Genomic DNA, 23,895 nt, shown 5'->3' with positions numbered 1-23,895 from the left:
GCCCATAGGGCATGTTTTGGAGTCTATTTAATTGCACTAAGTGTACTAGCATATTTTTACAGTTAATAAAATTTTTCCTTTCCTGTTTTGTCCATTTTGTGCTTGGGTTGTGTCCCCATCATTTTTAATAATTATTTAAAATAAGAATTGATAAATTTTTATAATTTTTATAAACAACTTTTTAGCTACTAAAAAGTGCTAAAAATTAGGGGTCTAGTTCCCACCACAAAATTAAATGGAATTTAACTTATTTCATTTTGATCTCATACTATGTTATAGATAACATATATAGCTAGAACAATAAAAAAAAAAATCAGCTTTAGACATAGATTTTCTCTTTCATAATGATTTAAATTTTAACCCACTTGAAATTGATAGTTTTCATCTGCCACCACATTGTTTAAAACAAAGCTATTCTAACAAGGAGAAAAATTATACATTCTAGAAGAGGACTCTCTCTTCTAGAAAGTCATGTAATTTTTTAAAAAAATTATGATTTAATATTTTTTCCTTTCTCAAAATTGACATCTTTTCAAGTGTTAAAAAATAAGCTTGTAGAATTTTTTTATTACAATATACTATATCTAATTAAAACACTATAAACACTATATTAGAACATTTTTGACTCTGAGCTCTAAAATGATGTTTATATGTTATTAAAAAGGTATCATAAAAAATAGTAAGAGTTATTGAAACACCACTTTTCTGAAATAATTTTATTTCTTTAGTAATTAGATGCAAACTAGTATAAAACATGCATTTAATAGAAATTTACAATTGGAAATGTTTGACACCATATATAACTTAGGTAGGATGTATTTATTAAGACCATATCTTTGAAAAAAAAAAAAATTTAGATAGGATTACATAGATTCAGTTGTTCTAATAAGTCAACTTGAAAGGTGACACGTCTTTGTACTTTTACCCACACAATGCTATAACAAAAAAATTTAGCCACATCATCACCAACTTGTCTTATTTACATGCAAAATCTCAATTCTTAGCATAACAACTCCGTTAAGAGATATAACAAGTTTACCAGAACATGCTTTTGTAAACTCTATCTAAGAATAAACATCACCAAAACTTACATAACTTCTTCCAAACTTATCATTTCTTTTTCTGACATCAACTATATATACTTGGTACTTAGATGTATCTCTCATAACCTTGAATAGTTATATTGCTCAACTACTTGTCCACACCAATTTGATCTTTCTATTGTTCTTCTATTAGATAGTACAAAAAATTGCTATGTTGACATCAATGACAAACTCAGTCGTGAATGTAACTTATCATCATAGTAACATATTTACAATAATCCCCCATAGTAATATCATCAACATTCATCCTTTCAAAAATATCTCAACAATCTCCCCCTTTGTCATTAATGGCAACATAGATGAAAAACATCTAGTTACAAGAATATCAACAAAAGATTGCTCACCTTACTCTCAAATCTTCTTCATCAATCATTCTTCCCCAATGATATAGCCCAATTTTATTTCTATCAAACTATCATTCAATGTTGTATAGTTTCTTTTAAACATGTTCTTCCTTGTGATCTTCTCATGAAGTTTTCCTCATGATGCTTTTCATGCCAAACATCTACCCTATTGAAATCAATGTTAAAGGTTTCAACAACCAACTTCACTACATAAAACTCTGCAACAACTAATTCTTAATAGCTCAAGTGTCGAAAGAAACTATTCAAAACAACATTCAACATGAGTCCTAGATGACTCTATCCATCATAGATACTCCCCTATACAAGAAGCATCATCATTCAGTCTAGATAAACAATGGTGCTTTGTTACTTTGGACTAATGCACTGTAGCACCCCTACTTGATGTAAGAAGGGGAATAACCCCTAACATACCTCACAAATACTCAAAAGTATCTTTGGGAAGAAGATTATTGAATATATCTGCAATCTACTCTTTAGTTTTCACATACTCCAAACTAATTTCCTTTTCTATAACTTTCTCTCTCAATATGTAATACTTAATAGAAATGTGCTTACTCTTCAAATGCAACATTGGATTCTTAGACATATTTCCCATGCTTGTTTTTTCAAAATTTATGACAAAAAATTCACTAATTTCTATCTTTATATCCTTTAACATATACTTCATCCAAACAACTTGATCACAATTATTTTCTGCTGCAACATATTCTACTTCTATTATACTTTGTGATGTACAATCCTACTTTCTTGGCCAAGAAACCAATCTTCCTCTAAGAAAGAAGGCTCCACCACTAGTACATTTTCTGTCATCCATATTGCCTACCCAATCAACATCAGTATAAGAACTTAGAGTAAAATCATTAGATCTATGATACCACATTACAAACTCTAATCTTCCTTTTAGATATCTAAATATCCTTTTTACTATTGCATAATGTGCTTTTGTGGGATCAGCCTGTAATCTTGCAACAATTCCAACTAAATTGTCTATATCTATCCTTGTGTGAGTGAGATATTGCAAACCTCTGATCATAGATCTATACTTTTGCTACTCAATAGTAGGTGTCTCATCCTTTGTAGATAACTTGTGTCCAATTACTATAGGTATTCCAACATGTTTTCATGTTTCCAAACTAAACCTTTTTAGTAAATCCTTCATGTACTTAGTCCATGAAATAAATATTCCTTCTTTTTCCTATAAAGTTTGCAATCGTAGAAAATATTTCATTTCTCTTATCATACTCATCTAAAATTATTTCTTCATTTCTTCTGCAAACGTCTTACTTTCTTCATGATTTCTTCTAAATATGATATCATCAAAAAATATTACCAAAATTATCAAACCATCATCAATTTCTTTCCAATATAGATTACTATTTGTCATACCTTTTCTATATCCAAGCTTTGTCAAATATTTTTCCAACCTTGTATACCAGATTCTGGGTGCTTTCTTTAAGCCATACAATAATTTCTTCAATTGTCATACTATGTCCTTATTATTTGTCAAAGGAAAACCTTTAGGTTGCTCTATGTACACTTCTTCAAGTTCTCCATTCAAAAATGCTCACTAACATCCATCTGATATACTTTGAATTTTTTTTGTGTTGCATAGGCTAAGAATATTTGTATTTCTTCTATTCTAGCCACTGAAGCATATGTCTTATCATATTCTATTCCTTCTTGCTATGACTAACCTTTACATACCAATCTTTCTTTTTTCCTTACAAGTTTTCCTTGCTCATTCATCTTGTTCCTGAAGACCTATTTAGTTCCTATCACATTCTTGTCTACTAGTGTAGGCACCAATTCTCATGTCTCATTCTTTACTATCTGATCCAATTCCTCATTCATACCTTGTTTCCAATAATCATCTTTACATGTTTCATCTACATTCTTATGATAAAATTGAGATATCAAACGTAGTTTTTCATTGAACTTTCTTCTTGTCATCCCACCTTTATCTCTACTTCCAATGATCTTCTTGGATGGGTGATTCTTTATCATATTCCTTCCTAAATTTTGAGTTGCTATCTAAACTCTTGGCTCTAATGAAGGTTCTAAAATGTTTTCCTACCTCGACTCTCCTTCATTCTGCAAATCATTGTTAGTCTCAAGAAATGCCTCATCATTACTTGGCTTAATAACAACATCATTATCTAAATTGTAATAAACTTTTCTCTCTTGTATCCTAAATTTTTCATAAATTCTTACATTTGTACTTTCCATATTAGTCTTAATTCTTATATTATAGCATCTATAAGCCTTTCTTTTCCATGAATAACCAAGAAACATACCTTTTATCACTTGTAGCATCAAACTTACCAATATCATGATCTCTTTTGATATAACACTTACTCTCAAAAATTTTGAAATACTTAACTGTAGGCGTGTGACCAAAACACAATTCATAAGTAGTCTTGTTTGCATCTTTTGTGACTTGCACTTTGTTCATAGTGTAGACTACTATATTCAAAAATTATCTCAAAAATATCTTGGATACATCATTCTCAGCTAACATATCTCTTATTGCTTCTATAACTTATCTGTTCCTTATCTTTGTAATGCCATTCTGTGCAGGGGTTCTCAGAGCTGATAACTATCTTTTTATTCAATTTTCTTCACAAAGCATGTTAAACTCATTTACATTAAATTCTCCTCCTTTATCTGGTTTTAAACATTTAATCTTTGTACCAAATTCATCCTCAACTCTATTCTTGAATATCTTAAACTTATCAAATGCATCATATTTCTATTTAAGAAATATAACCCGCATCATTCTAGAAAAGTCATCAACAAGAATCATAAAATACCTTTCACGATATAATCCTTTATTCTTTCTAGGACCACCAAAGTCTGTGTGTACAATCTCCAACTTTACTGTAGTAGTAAACTTCTTTTAGGGAAAAAAAAGTTTTGTTATGCTTTGCCAAAAAACACTCCTTACAAATTGTGTTAGTAGGCTTTACAATCTTAGGCAAATCTCTAAATGCAAACATACTACTAGTCTTCACAATACTATGAAAGTTTACATGAAAAAATCTCTTATTCCATAACTAGTTTTCATCTACCTTAGCAACTAAATATGCCATTTCAGTGGGATTCAACTAAAATACATTACCTCCAGATCTAGTGTATGTTCCAATTACCTTTCCATCTTTGTCTTCGATCATCCATGTCTTCTCTATAAACTACAGCTAACAACCTTTTTCTACTAGTTGTCCAACACTCAAAAGATTTTTCTTCCAACCATCAACAAAATATACATCCTCAATTTTAGTCTTACCATCAAGAGTTATAGACCCAATACCTTTAACTTGGCATGGTACATTGTTTCCAACTCTGACAATGCCTCCATCCTAATTTTTGAAGTCAACAAACTTGTTTATATCACCGGTCATATGATGTGAACAACCACTATAAATTTCCAATCAGATTTCTTTTCAACTTGTGACACCAATTCTACCTTTTCTAGACTTTCTTCTTTAATTGCCAAAAACCCAATTCCATCATCACTAACACTTACTGCTTTTTCATCAGAATAATTTTCTTCATTTTCATATAAACATTCTCTTTCTTTTCTAGGTTTGTAATTTCCTTATTATATTATCTATCTTTTAGAAAATTTAGATGCATAATAACCATATTCATCACAAGTCCAACATTTAAAGATTTTCTTAACTCATTTTTCTCTTCTTACTAGAAGGGCTACTCCTTCTTCAATCTTCCTATCTTCCTTAGATCTATTGTTGCTAGGAAAATCTCCTCTAGAACTTGTGCTTCTTGATAAACTAGGTCAAATATTATAGGCACTAAAAGTTATCTCTATTCTGATCAATTCTCCGAACTGTCTAAGCTCATTCTCAACTACTTCAAGTCTTCTAGGCAATGTCTCCTTTGTGAAATCTTTGGTGCACAATATCAATAGGTGTAGCATTTAAATGATTGGTTTAAATGGTGGTATTCAATATCTTCCATCTTACCTCATCATCTTCTTTGATTCCTCCTTGAGATCTAATACCTATAGTAATTTCTCATATTATTCCTACAAATGTTCTTACAGATTCAGCTTGCATTATTTTAGAATCTTGAAATGAACAAATCCAACTTTTTAGCCTTAATTTATTAGAATGTTCATCTCCTTCAAAGCTATTTTCTAAATCTTTCGAAATCAAATGTGAAGTAGTGAGTTATTTTACCTGATTGTATTCAATTTTAGGAAGTATGATCAATGACACTTATCTAGCTCTCATGTCACACATAAAAAGATCTATTTCTGCCTTGGTACAAGTTTCCAAATATTTTTCAGCAACGATTTTCTTTGTTGATTTTGTCAAGATCCAATATCCTAGAAATATACACAAAAAATGTGTCTTTATCTTTTCCTTCTAGCTACAATAATTTGTTCCATCAATCTTCAAACTATCTTTCTTGAACATGCTCACCATTGATCTCCCAAATTTGTTAAAATTTATCTTTAAGGACTTGATGCTTTGATATCAATTGTTAGAAATAATAGTTCACCAAGATAACTCGAGGGTGAATCAATTTTCCAAAAATTAAAACATTTATCTTCCTTAAATAAACTTAACTATTAAACCAAAGTAAACAAAAACCATACAAATATGCACATAAATGATTACACTAGATTTGTTGACTAGGGAAACCCTTGATCAGAGGGAAAACCTTGGTGGGAATGATACCCAGAAGATGATGTACTAATATAAATATTCCTTGTTAGGGGATAAACTCTATTAAGACTCTACTACAACATTTAGTACATATGGATCCTTATTAGGAGACTTTGAATCTCTATTAGGAGATTCCAACCCTACTAGGAGTTGTAGTATAATGTATGCAAGATGAACCAACTTCCCAAACATGCAATTTCAACTACAAGAAGAGCCCATTGCTCAAACTTGTAATTTATTGTTATGTTCCTCTTTCCTTTATTTTGTCAACCAAAACAATCATTTTCAAACCCTATAGACTAGGTCACAAGTCTTGGATCCAAATACCAAACCTTGGATCACTGAGCAAAACCTTAGCAATGAAGTTTCCTTCACTTTCGCTTTGCTCTGCTCAACCTCGCATGTTTCTCTCTCTTCTGCTTACAATCACTTTGCATCAATACAATTCCATAGATTACCATACTTCATGATAAAGGAAAATGTAATTCCTTTATACTGAGTCCATAAAACAAGTCCCTAAGTCAGCGATTAGACCTTCTCATATAATCATTATAGGACCACATTAAAAACATGTTACACTTAGTGATAACATTAATATTCCACATTGCAACTTAAATATCTTTCTATACACATAATATTATGATGAGTGAACTTAGCCACATCATCATCAACATGTCTTCTTTACATCCTCAACCTTGATTCTTAGAATAACAATTATGCTAAGAGATATAACAAATTTACTAGAACATGCTTCTATAAACTCTATCTCAGAATAGACATCCCCAAAACTTACATAGCTTCTTCTAGACTTATCATTTTTTCTTCCAAAGTTAACTACATATACCAAATACTTAGATATATCTTTCATAACCTCATATAATTATAATAATCAACTCATCTATACCAATTTTATCTTTCTACTATTCTTTTGTCAGATACCACAAAAAAATACTATGTTGACATCAATGACAAAATCGGTCATGAATGTAACATATCATCATAGTAACATATCTAAAATAATCCCCCATAGAAATATCATCAACATTTATGCTTTGAACAATCTCTCAACAATTACATGTTTCTAATTTTCTCATGCTAGAAAATAACCTATCTCATGTCATGTATATAGTCTGATTTAATTTGTAGACACTCATATGCCAAATCAACAATTTTTTTCAACATTCCCTTTACCTTATAATTTATTTGCATGTCTATATAAGGATCCACCAACTCATGCAACACCCCAACTTGAATCTTTTCTATCACAAAATTAGCTAGATTGATTTCTCTTATGTATCAACTCACATTCATAACCAAGGAGAAATGATCTCCATGAGAACTACCCCAAAGTTTATACCATTTGATAGGACTGGTCTTACTCTAGATCAACACAATCAGGCATGCCATGTGGTGTTGTGGTGATAAGCTGATGTTCCTAGGTGTGATCTTTGGACATACAAAAAAATTGAGACATTGGATTTTAAATTCTCAGTGAAGTAAATGCTAGTGAATTTGATGTCTATGTCAAAGATCAATAGATATAAGAAATTGGGTAATGATAAAAACATTAATTTTTGGCATGATGACTAGCTAAGACAAGGGTCATTATGGTGTTAGAAACAATAGTTCAACAAGATAACTTACGTGGGGGGGGTGGGGGTGATGGGTGAATCAGTTATCCTTAAATAAACTTAACCATTCAATGAAAGTAAATAGAAACCATACAAAGATGCACATACATAATTACACCAAATATGTTAACTAGGGAAACCTGTGATCAGAGGGAAAACCCTAGTGAAAATGATGCCCACAAGATGATGTACTAATATAAATATTCCTTATTAGATGATGGAATCTATTAGTGTTAGTGTAGTTTTTTATTTTTCTTATTTTGCTAGGTTTTTCCTACACTTTTAATAATCTCACTTAGGTTAATAAAGCATGTCTTATTAGGTGAATGGTTGTGAGGTGTCACCTTCCTACATGTGAGCATCAATTAGCTATCTTGGGAAGATACTTTGCTATCTTTAGTCTGATAGATGGTTGCTCTTCATTGGTTGGTGTTTCCACCTCCTCCCTCTTCCTAGCCTATATAAGCATGCTACCTGGCTTGTATTTGTATCTCTTATTTTTGCATCCTCTTAATGCTATTTTGCTTCCACCATTTGCATTAATCTCTTGGAGACTAAATCTATGATGATATTTTGATTTTGTATCATTTGCATTCATAATTTAGATATTTACTCTTTGCACTAGTTTTCTGGGTTACTAATCTTTTCAAATTCTAACATGGTATCAGAGCTTTTCTATGTGCAAGAGTAGATTTTAGTTTCCTTATTTGAGAGATTCGGGGGGGGCAAACAAACTTTATTGTAGTTTTTTGAAAAATGAAGTATGCTCTTCTCTTGCATCTTTGGATGATCCTGAGAATCAGAAAAGTTTTGACAAAAACAGTTTTTCTCTGGGGTTTCAATCTCAAATCTGACAACCAACATGCATATTTGGAGTTTTCAATTAGTTTTGTAGGTTCCAGCATGCCATTGATGGACTTAAGAAGCTAATCCAGCATTTTCATGTCATATTTTGGTTGCTGGGGTCATTTTTTTAATTTTTGGAGCCGTTTTTTACTGTTAAAGGGGTCTAATTTACACTACAACAACATCTTCTGTACATCAGCAAGAAAAATGCTTTCTGGGTTTTGTTCGCAGCCTCGAAAAACCATTTGGGTATCTTTTAGATTTTGCATGCAAGCTATATATATTTCAAAATCGAGCATGCAAAGCTACAACCATACCCCTCTCCATTGGCAGCCACAAATTTGAATGCAGTTTTCAAATGTCTTGTTCTTGCTCATACAGACTCCGATTTTGATGATTCTTGTTATGAACTTGGCTATTTTTTTGTGCTCTATCCACTAGTGGAGTTATTTTTTGATTTTCATGCATGAATTCTTCAGAAATTGCAGATTTTCAGCCGTGACTGTGCACAGTTCTCGTTTTGAAAACTTCGGAGGATCATAACTTTCTCATACGATCTCGTATCGAGGCTATTCTTTTTTTGAAAGTGCATGATTTTTTGAGTAGATCACAGTGGTACTATGTGTTTCCTTGATTATTGTGCCCAAGTTTCACTTTTAGCTTATGCTCTTCATAAGGAGGCCCTATCAGTTTTTCTTCCGTAACTTGAGCATACGGACGTATTTTTTCGATCCAAAAAATGCATCAAAAAGCTGGTTATAAGACAGAGATAATGGTACAGGTGTTTTTGATTTTTTCTATAGTCTAATTGCCTATTTTGGCAGTCAAAGCCAGATGTTCTATTTTTCCTTTTGGGAGCCATATCTCGCTCATTTAGACTCTTTTCTAGGCTTGCCAGATATCATTGGAAAGCTGGTTCTGTGAGTTATTCAGTTACAAAGATCTTTTATCTAGATTCTACTCTAGGTTCTTTTTCTTCTGAGTTTTGCACTTTCGCACTCTAGCAGATTACTTGGATTCTACAAGTCCTGGAATCTCTTCTTCTGTTCTTTTGGCTCACTCTTCTTTCTGACTTCTGAGCATTGTATGCTTCTATTTTGTTGCATTCCTTTTTCTGTAAACGCACTGAGATAAAGTGCCTACTTTTGCATATCTGGGATCTTGTACACCTTGTGTTTGTCTATACTTGCACTCAGTTATAAAGTGCCATGGGGGGTTATGATGTTTTGCCATTTTGTGCTCATCCACCTTTGTCAAGTGAATTTTTCTTCCACAACATTAGCCCATGCAGTGTGTCAGTGACACCGCCCTTTATCCTGTCCTTGTACTTCTATTGCACTATTGGTGTTCCTGATTCTTCTTCTTGTAGATGTTTTTGGCATTGCATTTCAGTGTTCTTGTCACCCCTCTTCCTGTTCAACATTATGGGGGGGTTCACTTGTTATTCTATGCTTCTTTGGTTGATGGTTCATGCCTTCTATTTTCATGGAGGTTCTACAGATCAGCATTTTGATAGAGTTTGCAGCTTCATGCTTCAGAGATGCTTCATGCTTTTTTTTGTTCCTCTCTTTGGGACATTTTCTAGATTGGAGGCTTAGTTTCCTTCATCTAGTTCTTTTTCTTCTATTGGGTACCTGATCAGGCCTTATTGCCGGGACCCATTTCTACATCCACCTAAGCTTCGCTTATGGGGGGGTGTTAGTGTAGTTTTTTATTTTTCTTATTTTGCTAGGTTTTTTCTACACTTTTAATAATCTCGCTTAGGTTAATAAAGCATGTCTTATTAGGTGAATGGTTGTGAGGTGTTTCCTTCCTACATGTAAGCATCAATTAGCTATCTTGGGAAGATACTTTGCTATCTTTAGTCTGATAGATGGTTGCTCCTCATTGGTTGGTGTTGCCACCTCCTCCCTCTTCCTAGCCTATATAAGCATGCTACCTGGCTTGTATTTGTATCTCTTATTTTTGCATCCTCTTAATGCTATTTTGCTTCCAATATTTGCATTAATCTCTTGGAGACTAACTCTATGATGCTATTTTGATTTTGTATCATTTGCATTCATAGTTTAGATATTTACTCTTTGCACTAGTTTTCTGGGTTATTAATCTTTTCAGATTCTAACAATTAAGAGTCTATTATAACATTTAGTACATATGAGTCCCTGTGAGAAGACTTTGAATCCTTGTTAGAAGATTCCAACCCTATTAGGTGTTATGAGAAGATCGAAAGACCCACTATCCAAATAGCTTCTAGGGAAAGATCACCAAACTCACTGACCAATTGATCTCTGAACTATTACTTTTAGAATAATTATATATATTGTACTTCAACTTCTCTCCTCTATCCTATCAACTAGACCAATCATTGTCAGACCTTGTAGACTAGGTCATGAACCTCAGATCCAAGTATCCAACTTTAGATCACACAATAAAACCTCAATAATGAAGATTTTTTCACCTTCACTCCACTCTTATCAACTTTGCATTTCACTCTTTGTGCTACTCACAATCACTTCACATACATACTCATGAGACAGGAAAATGTCCTTCCTTTACATCGAATCCATAAGAAGATTCACTGAGTTAGCTACTAAACCTTCTCAATTAATTATTATAGGACCACATTAAGAATGTGTTACACTTGGTGATAACAATAATCTTCTTCCTTGAAACTTAAATAACTTTTATTACATGTGTCAATATGATGAGTAAACTCAGCCACATTATCACTAACATGTCTTTTTCACATCTATAACTTTGGCTTCTTGAATAACAAATATGTTAAGAGATATACCAAGTTTAATAGAACATGCCTCTATAAACTCTATCTCAGAATAGTCTTCACCAAAACTTGCATAACTTCTTCTAGACATAATATCTTATGCTTCTGAGGTTAGCTACATATACTAGACACATAGTATGATCTTCCTTTAACCTCACTTAGTGAAGATGCTCAACTGTCTAATTTCTTCCATCGAACTTCGGACTATCTTTCCTAAACATGTTTACCATGGATCTCCCAAAGTTGTTAAACTTTATTTTTAAGGACCCGATGCTCTGATACCACTTGTTACATGCTAGGGTTGTCTTTGCACCAAAATTTTGACCTATTAATGCCTTATACAACCACTAGACTTATAGAACATAGGAGGTAGTTAAGAAATGTTACAAATCTCGAAGGGGAACATTGGTGGTTAGTCTCAAAGAAACTTTTGAACATTTGCAAGGTATGCTAGGGTTATGCACCTTCCTATATCAAAGTAGATGATGCAAGAGTGGATCAATCTAGTGTAATAGAGCACCATTGTTTGTCTAGACTAAATGTGTATGCTTCCTATATGTGGGAGTATCTATGATGGATAGATTTATCTAGAACTCTTATTGCATGTTGTTTTTGGAGACTATCATTGGACACTTGTGCTAGTCATAAATAGTTGTTGTAGAGATTGTTGGAAGCATGAATGTTGATGATATTCCTATGGGGGAGTATTGTGGAAACATTATTAGTTGATTATCATGATGATATGTTACATTTATGACTATTTTTGTCATTGATGTCAACATAGCAATTTTCTATGATATCTAATAGAAGAATAACAAAAAGATCAAGTTGGTATCAGAGCTTAGTCATAGGTTCAAATCCTCAGTCCCTTGGGTAACTCTGAGGGGGATATTATTAGACTAACCACCAACATTCCCCTTCGAGATTCATGACATGGCTTAACTGCCTCCTTTGTTCTATAAGTCTAATGGTTGTATCAGGCATTAATAGGTCAATCTTTTGGTGTAACGACAACCCCTGCTTGTAACATTTGGAACATAGAGCCATTTAATAGATTGGAAAACTCTTGTATAGAATGATTTGGGTGTAAAGAGAGTGACTATAGGGATAATAATGATAGGGTTAATTTGACTGAGATATCTTAGGACCTAAAGCCTTTTGTGGACATGTTAAGGCATATACCTTTCTCCACAACAAGGATTCCATTATATGGGGGGAGAAAAAGAATGGAAACTACACCATAGCCTCTAGCTACAAGACCATGCAAATAAAAATAAAAAATTACCCCTATTTGGGCTAAAGCCTAGAATCTAGGCCTTATTCCCAAAATTAACATTATTTTTCTAGATAATGCTCGAAAACCATATTTTGATGGTGGAAAACCTCACCAAGAGGGGAAATATGATGCCCAACAAATGCATTCTATGTAAAAGTCACAATAAGAGTGTGAATCATATATTTATTCATTGCCACTTCACTAGAGATATTTGGTCTTATTTCCTATCTTTTATCAAAATGACCTAGTGTTTTCCTCACAACACTATAGATCTCTTCAAAAAATTGCACCATGGGGTGTATGGAGATGGGAACAAGGGCTTGTGGAAATGGACTTTGCCTCATGTTTGCTGGGAAGTGTGGAAAGAGTGGAATAACAACATTTTTAGGGAGAAATAAATAAATGCTAAAATAGTCTTCCCCAAAAGCCTTAACACTTTGTTAGATAACTACTCTACTAATAAAGGTCATAACCCTTTTCTTAGCACAAAGGATATGGATACTAATAAGATGGAGAACTACATATGGAATCTCCCACCTGAGGGTTGGTACTAGGCAATTTTTGATGGGGCAGGTAAGGGAAACTCAGGAAAGGCTAGGGTGGGAGATATCATCATAAATTTACATGGAAAAGGGATTGCTATTGTCTCAGAACCTCTAGACATGCAAACTAACCATTATGTGGAGGCAATTGTGGCTCATTAAACTATCAAATTGGCTTGAGATATGGGAGTCAAAAATATTTTGGCTGGAAGGAGACTCAAAGAATATTATAGACTATCTTAATGAGAAGAATGAACCTATGTGGACAATTATGAATATAATTGAAGTTTGCATTCAACACCTTAAGACTTTTGATAACACATATATGGCTCATGAGTAAAGGAAATCCAACCAAGTGGTTGATAGCCTGGCCAACTAGATAGTCAAGAATAATGAAGTGGTAAAGTTGATGAATAGGCATAATTTTCTATCAAAAATCCTTGAGCTAATAGAAAAGGAAATGATGACAAGTAGATTAGGAATCATTAAAAGTGCATTATGAAATTTTACAAGTTATGAGAAGTGTGTTGAGTGTAAGTATGACAATAATTGTACAATCCACATTAATAATATCCATCATCTCACTTTGAGAATCAATTTTTGGCATCAAGTACACAAGGTAAAAAGGATTTTTACATAAATGATTAATGTTTTGGATAATCTGGCTTTGAAATTTTTCAATACCAGAAGAAAAGTCTGTAGAGAGGAAGAAATCATGGCGATAGAAAGAAATAGGAGGGAACTTGAGGATTAAGCTCGAAAGTGATGTAGAGAGGGAACTTGAGGATTAAGCTTAGAAGTGGCGTAGATTCACTAAGGTATGGAACTTTTTTTAAAAGGCAACATTACCACTTTCATAGAATGACTTCATGGGTGGAGACCGTCTATTATGTAAAGTATGGTTAAGAGCTAGAATGAGGGGATTGTAAAGATCGATGGAGTAGATTTTATAGTGATGAAGGATGTTATCTCTGTGGTGATAGGCATACCCATCATGGTGAAGAAATTATATCGAGATAGAAGGATCTCTAGGAAAGTTGTTGTTGAATTCACCAAAGATTTGGAGGAAAAGAAGGCCTTAGTGAAGAAAGGTTCCTACTACCTATTGTGCTATATTATACCACTATGGAGGTTTGTGCTAAGTGTTACAATCAAGTACATTTCCCTCAACACAAGATTTGACTACCTCTGCACCCACCATTTCATGTTTCTTAACCATTTCAGGTATGGGGCAAAGATATCTATTCCTTTTTTCCTTTACTTATTTATAAAGGAGAATATTAATGACTATAAGGAGAAGCACTTAAGTAATCTAGCCCTCCATGAGGGGATCTTGCTATTAATCTACAAAAATTTTAAGTCTAGGTCTATGGGGAAATAAATTAAGAAGAGGAAGGTGGGAACAAAGGGTAAAGATGAGTGGGACAAGTTGGGAGAGAACCATGCTCCTTCTAAAACTGAGGACAGCCAAGAGATGTAGTTGAACATGGAGGAGAATGCTACCCCATAGTACAAAATTGGAAAAAAGAGGATCAAAATGGAGAGAAAGAAGAAAAAAGAGAATACCAAACCTAAACAGGGCTTTGAGATCTCATCTTCTAGGGATTACAATGAAAAGGAGGAGGGCATGGATATAGCTGGCAACAACGTTGATGGAGAAGAGGAAACCAATCTTAGAGAGGAGGAAGATAACAAGAGGATGGGTGGTAAGAGAAAAATTACCATAAAAATGCCTTCCAACAAATAGGAGCATTACGAGGGCAAGACTTCTAGGGGTTTGAAAAGAGGGAGAGATTTTGAATCAAAAGAGGAAAATTAGGAGGTAGGGAAGGATAGCAATGAGGATGATAAGAAGTAGGGGTGTAGGGAAGAGCATGAGTAGGATTACAAGGAATTTGGATCTAGCCATTACAAATGCATGAGTTTGGGAAAATTCAGGAATGTTGTGTGGAAATTTTGATACTATCTCTACAAGGATGGGGATCAATAGAGAAATGATTAAAACAATGGTCAAGGAGAACAAAGAGGGAAAAAATCAAATGGAGGAGCTAATTGACTTGGCTCTTGCGATTTTAAATGATATCACAAAGGAAAAACCTCAAATGGTTCTTCTTAAGAATGCAAAAAAATAGTGTTGTGTATAGCTATCGAACCACTAAATGGACTTTCCATAAGATTTAGGAGCTCAAATATAGAGTTAGAAAATTGGAGAGGTATAATTGGAGTTTCCAAAATAGGGAAGCATACAACGATAAGGACATGGATAATAGAGTGGAGGAAGTGAAGAGTAGAGTTTAAACAATGGAGGGCTCTATACAAAGTATTGATAAGAAAAGCTACAACATCCTTAAAGAGGAAAATGAGAACATAAAGGTGTTCATCAAGAAAATTGAAGAACGTAGGGTTAGTAAGGAGGATGACCATTCTCCTTGTTGTGCCAAAGATAGGTCTACTAAGGATGGCTCAAGGAAGAGAACTAAATCCAACACAATAAAGAAGGACATCTAGGAATCTGATAAAGATCTATTTAATATGAAAAAGGAAGCTATAAGAATGTCTGAGCTATAAATTTGAGCTGCAAAAATACTCAAAGAAACTACTTGAGCATCTTTCCTATCTTTTGGGTCTCTCCTGGTTTTTTGTTCTACTCCCATATTTTTGTCTAGGTTTTATCTTGTTCCCCTATGGGGAGCTATTTTAGAATGTTTCTTTTAGTTTGTTTGATACTTTAAGCACTTTATCTATGTTTTACTTTTAGACATGTAAGGGTTTCAAGGCCCCATTAAAACCTATTTTCATTAATCAAAAATAGATATAAGAAATTGAGGAAGACCAAGGTTTGGGAAGTTTATATGATAATGTCGGACAAGGGAAATATTTCCTTGAAATATTGAAGAGATTCATGATGGAGGATCACAAAGTCATGTCTATTCCCATGATGAAGAATTGGAGGAGGATAGATACATCTAAGGATGAGGATGTAGATCCCACATTCTATAGACATTTGATTGATTCACTCATGTATTTGGTCAATCCTAGGCCAAATATAGAACTTTTAGTAAACTATCATAGTTAGTTCTTAATTTAGCCAAAGAGGGTGCATTAGACAACAATTAAGAATGTGTTGTGTTACTTGCATGCTACAATTGAGTAAGGGATTAGATATTTTGTGGCAAATGAATGAAGTTAATAGGAAAGACTGATGCACATTGGGCTAGAAGTACAAAAAAATAAAAGGACCACATCAAGGTTTTGTTTTAGTTTGGGATGATGAGTTATATCTTTGTTTAGTAGGAAGAAAAATTGTGTGGCTCCAATTTTAGTAAAAGAAGAATAAATAGCATCTTGCCTGGTGACATGTCAATCTATACACTTTAGAAGTAGCTATTAGCTCTTTTTAGTGAGATAGCTGAGACTACTTCAATACATTGTGACAATCAAAGTTACATCAAGTTCTCTGATAATTTAGTGTTTCATGATAAGTCTAAACATATAGACATAAATTATCCCTTTATCAAAGATTGTGTAAAATAGGGATTGTTCAGCTACATTTCTTACCCATGGAGGAGCAAGTAGAAAAAATTCTAACTAAGGCATTAGGGAGTGAAAATTTTATCTTTTTCAAAGATAAGTTGGGTTTCTTGCACATAAACTTCCACACTAAGATGGAGGTTTAGTAACTAATGCTTGGCCAACTATATTTCCATTTATAATTATTTAGTAAATCATTGTTTCACTAAATATTTTTTTAAGAGTGTGGATAATTATTCATTCAATAATTGATCTCTTTTAGAAGTAACTAGAGAATAATTTTGTTATTAGTTGTTTGGTTATTTTAAATCTCAAATATTGATTGAGAATCAATCTCAAAATTTGGTTTTCCAATAGGAGTAGTATAAAAGGGGCTTAGGGGGCATTTGCAAAAATAAGTTTGAGAAGTATTTCCAGTGATACAAAATAGTCTTACAATGTTAGCAAGGGCACATTGATAGCATTGGGCTTAGAAGTAGGGGAATATCGATGATAATAATTGGGAGATTGCTAGAGATCTCCTCGTAAGAGGCGAGAGATCTTATATCTTGATGTGTTAAACTTTAATATGTTTCATCATCTATAGAATTGGTTTTCCTTTAAGGGTTTTTCAAGTGATGATTTGTCCAAAAATATTGTGTCACTGTACTAAAATTTAATTTCCATATTTATTTGGTGAAGTTGTAGTCATGTTATTTTACAATGTTAGCTTTGAATTAAATTTTAGTAATTAAATAATCTTTTAAGATATGATAAATTAACAATCAATTTCTATAGTAGGAATTTTTACAAGACCAATGGAAGTTGAACTATTTTTCTTATATATTTCTCTATCAAATCTTCAAGATTGTTGTTGTGCTTAAATTTATTTGTGATGGATCTTTTGACCATTTTCTTGTCCATTCCTAGAATCACATTGATTTCATAAAGCACTATAACTAGACTAACTATACACATTATTATTGTACACAATGTAGTTTAGGAAAACCTATCATTTTATTCTAACAAATACTATGTTGTCTAATCACAATGAGTGAGAGGGAAAATATCGTTAAGATTATTGTGTCTTGACACCAATCAAAATAGTCAAAAAATATGATTATGAAAATATCATCCATGCATGGGGGACATGACTTAGGAACTAATTTATCCTTAATGATTTTTGGATAGAGGCCACACAAACTCCATAACTAGGCAATAAATTTCCATACATAAGATGGTTTTTTCACCTAATTGCTCTTTTGAAAAAGTTGATATATGAAATGACCTAATGCTGATAGCCTAGGTTTTTTCTATGGTCTAGTTTGCATAGATGTGTCATTATCTGATCACTAATAGATTTAATACAAAATAGGAATTGTTTCACCATGGTCCAAATAGCCAAATGAGTAGTTATAGATATGGACGCATATGTTAATTGTAACACTTATGTGTTCTTGGATCTCTTCACCAATGTCCACAATGTCCATGCAACCCAAATGGAAATAAATTATGTAAGGAGGCACAATACAAGTAATTCTAATTTTATATTTTGGCTTTTTTGTTGTGTCCATACATACATCTGTTTAAATCTTAGCCTCTGTGCACTTTTCATTGATTCCTCTATTTTATTTGGTATTTCGACATAGAATCATGCCTAGCCCTCATGCTCATTTTGATATTCCCATGCATTGTATCTCATGGTGAGAACATTCAAAATATTTTCCAAAGAATATTGTTTTCTTCTCAAACTATATTGTCTTTTGTTCATGTGAAACTAACAAAAATAAGTGCAAGAGTATAAATTACTAGTGAATAATATCTTACAAATGTTCATTATTTTAATAATAACACATCCCTATTCTAGTAATAGCAAAAAAAACACACCATATCTTTTTAATCAAGGCTATGATAATGCAACCAAATTTACAATCAATGTTATACACTTGGCAGCCACCACTGTTCACCTCCTTCTGCAAGAAGGATGGACATGATGTTGTTGGAATTACAAATGGGAAGGATATATTTCTATAGCGGGGGTGGCACAGGGAGGGTGGTTGGGGGGAGGAGATCAATTAGAAGTAAAAAGTTCAACAAATAAAATTTTCACCACTCATTAGATGCATTCAATATATAAACTAAAAATAATGTGTACAGAAAATGCATCTAAGACATGTAATCAACACACACTTAACACCAGATATGATTACCCAAAAACCCTCCATATAAGAAGGTAAAACTAGGGCAGGGATGACACCCACAAATCTTTACTCCTACAGCAATAAAGTGTACCCAATTAGGGTTACAATAGTTTGACCATGAAACATGATTTGCCTTGTAAAAGGCCTATCATGTTAAAGGCTTAGAGAGACTATTAAGTCCCATCTTGTTAGATTATTTTAACACCCTATTAGAAGTGTACCTATTTAAATGACTTTAGAACATTCACTTGGAGTGCCACCCTTGCTACAACCTATTAGGACTACTCCATCTAGGCGATTTAACTAAAATTACTTATCAAGATGTTTCAACAAAGATCTTATGATTGGCTCTAGATTGAATAATTAAAGATCAAATAAGTACAATGTCCATCTTTATCCTTTCTAATTGGATGTGTTAATGTTGTATCTTTCTCTATTATTTGTTCTCCTCTAACTAATTGTACAATTCTTACTACTAAGTCACCTTGAATGCTCTCAGAGAAGATTTGATCATTCACCCCTATTACCTTCCTCTAACATGATCATTTTTCCACATTACAAAATTTGGGGCTGCATCTTCCTTATAAAGACTTTGGTGGCTTAGGGTTAGGTATGAATCTATAGTTGAGATCCATCCATTTTTCCACTTAACTCTACCTTCTTCTTCTTTTGATTGCCTACATGTGATTGCATAGGGAATTCAAATAGATTCACCCTTATCTTTAAAATATCAAGATCTATCCATAAATCAGCATAAACATGATTTACATAGTTTTTTATGCCATTACAGATAAGTATGACCAATCTATGTTACTCGACATATGAAGTATCTAATGCTCAGCATACATTGGGTTTTTGCTTCTAACTCAGGACCTAAATTACTTGACATCTACTATTTACCCTACACTTGAATCACTCAACATGGTCTATCTTCTCGGCACTTGAGTGACTCGGTACATGAGTAACTCGACAATCATTGCAACTCGGCATAGTCTATTATTCACATGTTGTACTCAACATGTATTACCAGTTTGACATGAACTAAGTAAATGAATTAAGTGTATTAACACTCAATTGTTAAAACCAATCTGAGATCAACAAGCTACCCCTTTGACATGAGTCTCAAAGACACTTAAATATACATAATTAATCTAATCTTCTTGAGTATAACATATTCATGACTTGGCTTATATACAAAACTTCAAATTTTTGCAATAACCTATATACCTCAAAATGTATAACTCCCCCAAAGTTAATGTGTCTATTTTGTGTCCAAAATCTATTCTCCATTCTAAGTAGATTTGTCTCTATTGATACTCTTTGACTTCAATGCGCTTATACTCTTTCATCTCATATGCTCTATTTCTATCCTTTCTCTTGTTCTTTTCCTATTTTGAGCTATCTCCCCCTTTCACTATTCTATTTTTTTTTTCTTTTGTCTCCCCCTTTTGTAGTCTACTTTATCTCTGCTTTATCTCGCTTGCTGAATTTGTATCTACTTCCCCTTTGTAGCATCATTCTCTGCTTACTTTATCTCCCCCTTTTGACACTTATATCAAATGGGCTACACGTTGATAGTGTATTTGTACAAAAAGGATTTATCAACTTCCATGATTATCTTCAGAGCTATATCATAGTTGTCACATGCTACTTCCAATGATTTAAGTTGGATTGCTAGCTTGACTACAAGGTGAACTAGGACATCTAGTGTAGAAAGGTTAGGATCTTTCTTTAATAAATGTTTTGCATAGCCTAGATCTTTATGGAATATTTCCATGTGTGGGATTAGGGAGGCTTGAATATTTGTTAATTTGGCTCTTATATTAGGCTCTTCTGCTATTAACATAACTAATTAACTCTGTGATTGAAGAAATGCTTGAAAATGCTTCTCACTCTAATCTGGGTTTTGAGGTAGCTATATACCTAAAATGTTTAGATTCCTCTCCAAACTTAGAATTATATTTGGTCTCTTGGATGAAGAGTGTGGGATCACACAGTTTGTTGTATAATGAGAAAATATTCTCAAGTACCTTCTTCACATCCTCAACCTTTGTTGCCAGTGCAACTTATGTTAGTGCTATCTCACCAGGCATCTTCTCATTGACTTTTCCTTGAAACTTTCTTTCAGGATCATTTTAATAGTTTAGCATTTGTATCTAGGTCTTCACTATTAACCTTTTCCACAAAATTTGGCAATTGTTCTAATAGTAGCTTTGTCTCTTCTGGTGTAGGCAAGATGAATGCATCTAAGAAGATTTGTACTTATCTTTAAAAGATCAAGATCTATCCATAAATTGGCATAAAAATGGTTTACATAGTCATTTGTGCCATTACAAACAAGTATGTCCAATTTGTATTACTCGACATATGAAGTCTTTGATGTTCGACATACATTGGATTTTTGCTTCTAACTTGGCACCTGGTCTTGTTGGTATCAGCTATTTACTCGACACTTGAATCACTCTACATGATCTTTCTGCTCGGGACTTGAGTGACTTGGTACATGAGTGACTCGGCACTCATTACAACTTGGCATAGTCTATTATTCACATGTTGTACTTGACATGTATAACTAGTTTGGCATGAACTAAGTAAATGACTTAAGTGTGTTGACATTCAATTGCCAAAACCAATCTAACATCAACAATCTCCCCCTTTGACATCAATGTCAAAAACACTTAAATATACATAATTAATCTAATCTTCTTGACTATCACATATTCATGACTCGACTTGTATAGAAAACTTCAAAATTTTTCAATAACCTATATACCTCAAAATTTATAACTCCCCTAGACTTAATGTGTCTATTTTGTATCTAAAATCTATTCTCCATTCTGAGTAGATTTGTCTCTACTAATACTCTTTGACTTCAATGCGCTTATACTCTTTCATCTCATATGCGCTGGTTCCATCCTTGCTCTTGCTCTTTTCCTATTCTAATCTATCTCCCCCTTTCACTATTCCTTTTTTAAGCTTTTATCTCCCATATTTTGTAGTCTACTTTATCTCCCCCTCTAAATCTATATCTAGTCCCCCTTTGTAGCATCATTCTTTCCTTGCTTTAACTCCCCCTTTTTGACACTTATGTCAAATGGGCTATACATTGATAGTGTATTTTTCCAAAAAGGATTTATGGACTTCCATGATTATCTTTAGAGTTGCATCCCAATTGTCACATGCTACTTCCAATGATTTAAGTTGGATTGCTAGCTCAGCTACAAGTTGAACTAAGCCATCTAGTGTAGAAAGATTAGGATCTTTCTTTAGCAAATTTTCTACATAGCCTAGCTTTTCATCAAGTATTTCCATGTGTGGGGTAAGGGAGGCTTGAATATTTGTCAATTTGGTTCTTATATTATCTTCTTTGGCTCTAAACATAGACAATTGACTCTGTGACTGAAGCAATGTGTGAAAATGCTCCTCACTCTGAGCTAGGTTTTAAGGTAGCTATGTACTTGAAACATTTAGATTCCTCTCTAGAATCCAAATTATATGTGGTCTCTTGGGTGAAGAGTGTTGGATCACATATTTTGGTGTACAATGAGAAAATGTTATCAAGTACCTTCTTCACATCCTCAACCTTTGTTGTTAGTGCAACTCGTGTCAGTGCTATCTCACTAGATATATTCTCATTGATTTTTCCTTGAAACTCTCTTTTAGCATCATTCTAACAGTTTAGAATTTGTATCCAAGTCTTCAATATTATCCTTCTCCACAATATTTGACAATTATTCCAATAGTGGCATTTTTTCTTCTAGTGTAGGCAAGCTGAATGAATCCAAAAAGATTCATCCTTATCTTTAAAAGATCAAGATCTATACATAAGTCAACACAAAAATGGTTTACATAATTATTTGTGCCATTACAAACTAGTATTTATAATATATATTACTCGACATATGAAGTCTCTAATGCTTGACATGCATTAGATTTTTATTTTTGACTTGGCACCTAAACTGCTTGACAACAACTATTTACTTAGCACTTGAATCACTCAACATGGTCTATTAGCTCGGCACTTGAGTGACTTGGCATGGTTTATCTACTAGAAAGCATATATCATTGTAGTTTTGTTCAACAAAAGAATACAGGGATACTCGTTCTTTTCTTCATAGACTTCTTAATCTCTTCAAAGTAGCTTGTCATAATAGTTTCAAAAAAATTTCCCATCTATTCAATGTATTCATTGATCTTTACAACTACTAATCAGTGTGCCTTCCATCCTACTATGAAAAAAGATGAGAATGTATTCTATAGATAGAAAAATATGCAAACAAGTATTGCTCCAAACTTGCACTATGCACTCTTGGTTTTTCTTATGGCTCCAAGCTTTTCCATCAATTATTGTAATTGAATCTTAGCTAGACCATAAGTATGATCTTTCTTTAGAATTTTTTAGCCAACATCCACTACAATGCAGGGTACACTATTTAATCTACTAGATTAATAAAACTTGTGTGAAATTACCCTAATGGAAAAGTTCAGTAGTGGGTTTGTGATAGTGTCTATTGTTATTCCTCTCTTGTTCCATTTTGCCCCTATTTTCTTCTCTATCACCTCTTTAGAATCACTTTGTAGAGTCTTGGGCCGATCTAGGGTTAGATAGCCAATTACCCTATGGATTATTCTCTTTGAAATTTTAATTAGTCCTCCTTTTAACGATAAGCATTCATTGTATATTTGAATTAGTGCTATCCTAATCCATTCCATTTTGAATATCATGGGAAATTCTAGCGCAAAGATCAAACCTTTCCTTTCAACAATCTTGAACTCTTCTTTCAGAATTTCATTTTCACATAATCTATCATAGGATTTCCTTATTTTCATATCACCTATTCTTCCTATCTTGCAATTATAACATTTTCTGACATCTTAAACCATTATGACATTTGGGGGAATCATGGAAAGTGTGCTTGAGGGATCTTATTTATATGCTATGTCAACGAAG

Source organism: Cupressus sempervirens, chromosome 7 (genome assembly GCF_028749045.1).
Source record: "Cupressus sempervirens isolate cs-2001-9-10 chromosome 7, ASM2874904v1, whole genome shotgun sequence".
Classification (NCBI taxonomy): Eukaryota; Viridiplantae; Streptophyta; class Pinopsida; order Cupressales; family Cupressaceae; genus Cupressus; species Cupressus sempervirens.
The sequence above is the reverse complement of the archived record's forward strand: the minus strand, read 5'-3'. Positions refer to the sequence as shown.